Genomic DNA, 6,259 nt, shown 5'->3' on the forward strand with positions numbered 1-6,259 from the left:
TTGTTTGTGTGTTAAAAATGTAAAAATGATGAAAAATACGCCGGGTTGTGTCATCGCCTCAATTATGTCTGGTCGTCTCGCGTGTGTAGATTGTAAATTGCGATAGTTGTTTATTCTTGGATTTGGAGTTTGGCCATCCATGTTTATGGAAAGACGGAGGGTTTAATAGGAAAACTAATTGCCTCCACCCACAGAATGAAGGTCTCGTCTCCGACATACGATTTGTCAAGTTGAAAGGTTCCGCACACATGCAATTCGTTAACCGCAGCCAGCCAACGTGACGCCGCCATGAAGCTTTGCTTTTTGCGAAAGCAACATTTTTTACCACAGACATGTTTTGATGTACTCCCTGCCTTTGTTTTTTAATGTCACAGATTTATGAGTTGGTTCTGAGAGAGAAAATGCTTGGTAAGTGGATGTGCAAATGAGATTTCAACCACGATGTTCGTTGTTTTATTCCGAACCTATTACCATCCCCGAGACCGTAATTTCCAACACAAAAGCGCTGTCCCCACGCAATTTTTTCCAATATTTCCACCCAAAATAGAAAGTCTCGCTTGTCTGACTTTCACCCCCAGTTGTGGCTCTGGCCCGGCTAAAGTGGGTGAGTATTTAAAAAATCCTAATTGGATAAAATGAGATTTGCATGTAAATGGTAGTGGCAGCTCTGGTGGAACCAACTTTTAATTTAATCAAAGAACTTGACACTCTAGGGTGTTTTTGGATGGAATGGTTATGTGGGGGTGAGACGTTAATGCATGAGGTGTAAATGTCTCGGTTTTAGCGGTGAGGGTGCTACGCTTTGGGCCAATTAATATTCACAACCCTCTCACGTTGGCTCCCTTCCGACCCTTTACCCCTGATCCATAATTGTACGAAACAACCATGGAATAATTCAAGAACCGGATCGGCTCGAAGAGTGCGCCTCTCTCGGTTAACAGCTGAAGTTTTTTGTCACGATTGATGCCGGTAATACAGTTAGCGCGATAAGTAGGAAATTTTAATTTAGCTAGACTTGATCGCGAATAGAAGAGGCGCAAACTTAGGGCCTTGGGGGACACTCGAGTGACTTTTCAAGTTTAAGTTTAATCTGTATTGTGATCGAGTAACCGGAAGTACAGTGAAATGGGGGATTTATCTGGGTTCCGTTCAGAGTTGGGCACAGATTGTTTTAGCTCGATTAAAATTCCTGGTGCAGAGTATCGGTGAGGGCTTTGCTTTGTCCTTTGTCGACCGTTTGCATTTTCATCGAGTTACAACACGAATTCTATCGATTCACGAGCTCGAGCATTGATGAATTGTTTTCATCATGTGCGATTACGCTGCTCCATTTCAATTGCCTTTTCAATAGTCCCTTGATATGCATAGCACTAAATCACAGGACACTATCAACTAGTCAGATAGGTGCAATAGGGTGTCCGCTCACGTCAGATTATTCAAATGCACTGTTTCAGACTTAATGCAGATATTAACTTGTATTAACTCGACTGAAACTGTCTCAAACCACACCAGACACTCCAACGAATTACATTAAACGAAATAATAAGAAAGCGCGCAACTTCCCTCCCAATTAATAACGACAGGGTGTATATCAAATCGGCGATAAATTTAGTCGAATACCTTTAGATAATTTGGCCCAAAGCCACAAAAACAATACTCAGGCGAAGAAAAATGTCTCGAATAAAAATATTTTCTATATTTACAATTTGCCTCTATTACAAAACATCTTTGTACGCTCAGCCAAGCGATTCATCTCTTTGATTAATCCGGTATAAAAATGTGGCGGTTTCGTTCAAAATCGCCCGTAGAACCCTCTAGGTGCAAGGTGATAAACTATTTAGTGCGGTTGGGAGACTCAACAGGCCGGGGTCAAGAAATCTCACAAATAACGTATAGATGGCAGTAAAAGGCATTTTACATGGTTGATCTTCCAGGGAGGGGCGGGGGGTGGTAGGACACCCGGAGTGATTGAGTGAAGGGTGGAGTCACCCCGGAGGGGAACGGGAAAAATTCAAAACAATCATGGCTGCCATCCATCAACATGGCTGCTATTAAGGGGAGAATGATGGCCACTGAATAAGTGACGAGTGGAGATTTCTAACGCCAGTTTAGTGTGTGCTGTGTCACGATTAATTACCAGTAATAACACGTAATTACAAACTTGTATTAAATTACGCAAAAATAGAACAAGCTACATTCGAGTTCTGCACACCTAACAATTTCGCCCCAATTATTTTCTTTTCTAGTCGCTGATTGTTGCTCATTTTGTGTTATTTTTGTGTAATTTTGTTACGAAGAAGACTTCAAATGTGGGTCTGGCAGGTATAAATTAAGCCAAAGCGTCGGCAAATTAAAGATATCTTTCATTCCTCCGACCTCCCCCAACCAGAATTTGTTATTCATAAAGGAAACCGTCGGTCTGTTTTATGAATAATGATTAAAGTTTGTTTTTTGCGTTGTGCATATGTACCGCGCTCGCAAGATTCGATTCTTGAACTGATTAATTTTTGGCTCCTTCGGAGTGTAATTCGGTGCTGTAATCCCGCTCGTCTCTTAATTCGCCATCATGCGCCCGCATCCCTTTCGGGCTGAAAACTGGCAAAAACTTTCCATAGTTAGGCAACTAATGGTCAGTTATCCGGATCCTGGGAGCATTCCGCGTATTCCCAGCAGCTCTCCGGTGTTTGCGAAGCTCCGAACCGATTTATGAGCATGAGACAAGAGCTGATTCCGAACAGAACGGAATAGTAAATATTTTTTAAAGGAGATATGTGTGTGTGAGTGATCAACACGGGAAGCGGCGGTCCCATCCGGCTGATTATCACCCAGAGCACACATGAGTGGAGTGTTGCGGAATCAGCAGCGGGAGGGCGTAGCACCAACTCGATAAAGCACGGCCATAACTCACATGCGACACCCTCACACCTTCACATACCTTCAAGTTTCATTCATGCGCCAAACCGAATTTCGACACCCATTCGCATTATTTATGCCCACTGGGAGTGGGAGACAATCATGCCCCACGAACCCAAGCAATTAAAATACAAAAAAATAGCGCCCATCTAGAATATTTTGGCTAAGAATAATTTTTAAAAAATTTCACTACAATCGGACATTTACTGACTGAGGTAGCGGCCTAACAGTGCTGTGAAAAATAAAACTTTTTTAAAAGACAATTCTTTTCATTGGTACTGAGAATTAATTCGTCTTGAGACAGAAGAAAGATGATTGGATGCATGGTAATTGTCTTGGTGTTAACTGAGAGAGTATAGACGTCAGAGAAAAAACAACCACAATTTTAATTAAAATAACATGAGTGAAAGAAATTTGATTTTTAACCCAAAGAAGTTAAATTATGTTCTCGTGTTTTTCAAAAATACAGTGGAGTCCAGTTATAACGAACCCGCTTATAAAATAAACTTACGTATATAACTAGATTTAACTTAAAATTTGACGCAATTTTATTTTACTTTACGCAATATTAACTAAGTTTGCGTCTTTTGAGTACATTTTTCAAAGTTTACATGACTTATTTAGGCGATGACATTTGAGCAAATTCAGTAGTAATTTCGCCAAAAAAAAAACAGTACAAAATTTTCACATTTTTATATTTTTTTATGGGAGGATTTGTTTTTTTGTGGCTGTTTTTGCTAATTTTAACTCAATGTAATAGATTTTGAAGCAGTAAGTTTAGAGACAACATTGATTTACAATTTTTGTTGGTGCTAAATTTACTTGCCGATCAATGTGTTCAAAAATGGTTCATCAAGTCGACTATGAAATTTAAATTCAAATTCGGAAATAAAATTAACTAGACGCCCTCTGGTGATGACTTTTGAACTATGTCGAAAACAGTAAAGAAATTTTCGTAATGCCACATTTAACTGACATTTAATGAATTGTTCAACAATTTTGCGTGTATAGTGTTAATTACTTACAATAGAAAGAATTACTTTAAAAGTACGTGGTGGTAAATATTAGCGTTGACTTTGGTTCTGTAGTTTTTCGTGGTATAAAGTGTTTATTGTTGGAACTTGAAAGTGGATAAAAAGTGAAAAATATTTAAATTTTGATTACAAAGTGTTATCAAACAGTTGTCTAATTAAAGAATATAAGTAATGGATCACAGCGAACACAAAGTTTGGCTCAAGAAACCAATAAATTAGTGAAGTGTTATGAATTTTAGGTTAGAATTTTCCACTGAAAAAATCATGAAATGCTGCGGTAAATCTACAAAACTACAATAAAGATTAACAACTGCTGATACATTTAAACGTAAATTATGCCAAAAGGTAGACTTTTCAATGTCTTTGTAATAATTTTCCAATAAAGAAAGTGAACCAAACAGTCATTCGTTATTCGTGTTTTCCTCGTCATCTCTCATTTGTCAACATAAGTTTCTTGCATCAAAGATGCAATAATCATTCCGCATAGGCAATGTAATAATTGTGAAGCCTCAAAATTCGTACAACGCTCAAAATATCCGAATAAACATTTTCCTGCCATTTATGGTTACTGTTTTCGACCTAGCTCAGTGGCGCCCCCAACGGTAATTTTATTTCCGAATTGCCGTTTTGTTCAAATGACTATGGTAGTCTGAGTATTGTCATCTCTGTCAAATCTTTGAATTATAGCTTTTTACCCACTTTTTTCGGCAAAGTTGTTTCAAGTGTAGAGTTTGTCTTCATTTGTGTTTCATATTTTCGTGATTTTTATTGTGATGTGCTCTTTCATTTTTAAATTCGAAGCTTTTTTGCATTATTTTGACGAATTACTTTCACGGCATTCACATTACATTCAAATTTTATAGGTGACTTGATTTTTGAACACATGGTACCATCTTATAGGGTGAGTTCAATTCAATTTTTTTCGCTTTTGTAGAAGCCAAAAAATATTCTTTCCACCACATCTTTTCCTCATTTTTCACTGAATAGGTATCGAGTGTTGTGATTTTAGTGTAAGTCAACGGTGGCACTTTTGCTGGCCCACCCTGTGGCAAAAACCGTTGTATCGATTGCTCGCGGCTAATAATAAATTCGAGCTTTCATCCGAATCAGTTTATGATTTACGCCAGTTTATAAAAATTGACACAAAACCCCTCCCCTTGAGATAAATTTGCATTGGCATATTTATAGTTTCCGGTAAAATGTGAAATGATTTTATGGTTGCAGTCAACTCGAAATTCATTTTTTCCAGTCTATTATTTGCGATAAAATTCGGTTTGTTTCTCTGGTTTGTAAAGTGTGGCAATTTTCTGGTAGCCAGAGGCGTTTTCGAGTGATTTTCATCGCGTCCGCAGCCACCACACAGTTCAATTTATCAATTTCAGTTTTCGCTACCGCGACATTTCTGTGTTATATGGCGCTTTTATGTTTGCTGTAGTTTTGTACAGCAACATTAGCAGAAATGTTATATATGAAGAGGAGCTATTGTTTGCTGGTTTATTTTATGTTATACGCGTTAGAAGGTGATTTATTGCCTTTTCTAGTTTTTCACAAACTCATCTCAATGAACGGCAGCTGAACCCCGAAAAATTTACTTTTATGTAAAATGGATTTTTTTAATCTCGAAAAAATGTAGATTGAGTTCTCGATAAGGCACGAACCACATGTTATTCCAGCATTTGTAGGAAATATCATATAAATTATTCACATGAGGAAAAGATCTCGAAAACGATAAACAATCTCTTGCGTTACAGGTGGTCCAAAAATTAGCGTCCACTTGTAAATTTATGACAATTTTTTCAGCAAAATCCTTGGTTCTTATGCAACCAATAAATTAGCCTGACGTAATTACAATACAACCTGGCATTTTACCTAACCTACTTAATTGTTATTATTTGCAACCTTTCCATAGAAAAACTTTGTTGGAAAACAAATTGAAGAATAAATCATCGGGACAGATCAGAATGACAATGAAGACTTTCAGCGGGCAATAAATCAATAGTTTCTTTCTAAAATACGTTTGGTCGGAATTAAGTTATTTTCTCATGGTGCTATTGTCGGTCAGTTCGTCTCATTCTCACATTAATTAACCTCGACTCCTTTCGGAAATTAACGACAGGCCACCGCGCCTAAGAAAATACAAAAATGTCTTAATCTCTCGAATAGACAAACGATATGCGAACAGCAACGTCAAGAAGATGGATGAGTGATGTGTCAGAGACAAATGACGTGGGAGCGACCTATCACAGGAGAGCAGAGCGAACAGAATGGGGGCACCTAATGGTGGAATAATAACTCAATTTTAGCCCACGCTC

The sequence above is a fragment of the Tribolium castaneum genome, chromosome 4, assembly GCF_031307605.1.
Source record: "Tribolium castaneum strain GA2 chromosome 4, icTriCast1.1, whole genome shotgun sequence".
NCBI classification, from domain to species: domain Eukaryota; kingdom Metazoa; phylum Arthropoda; class Insecta; order Coleoptera; family Tenebrionidae; genus Tribolium; species Tribolium castaneum.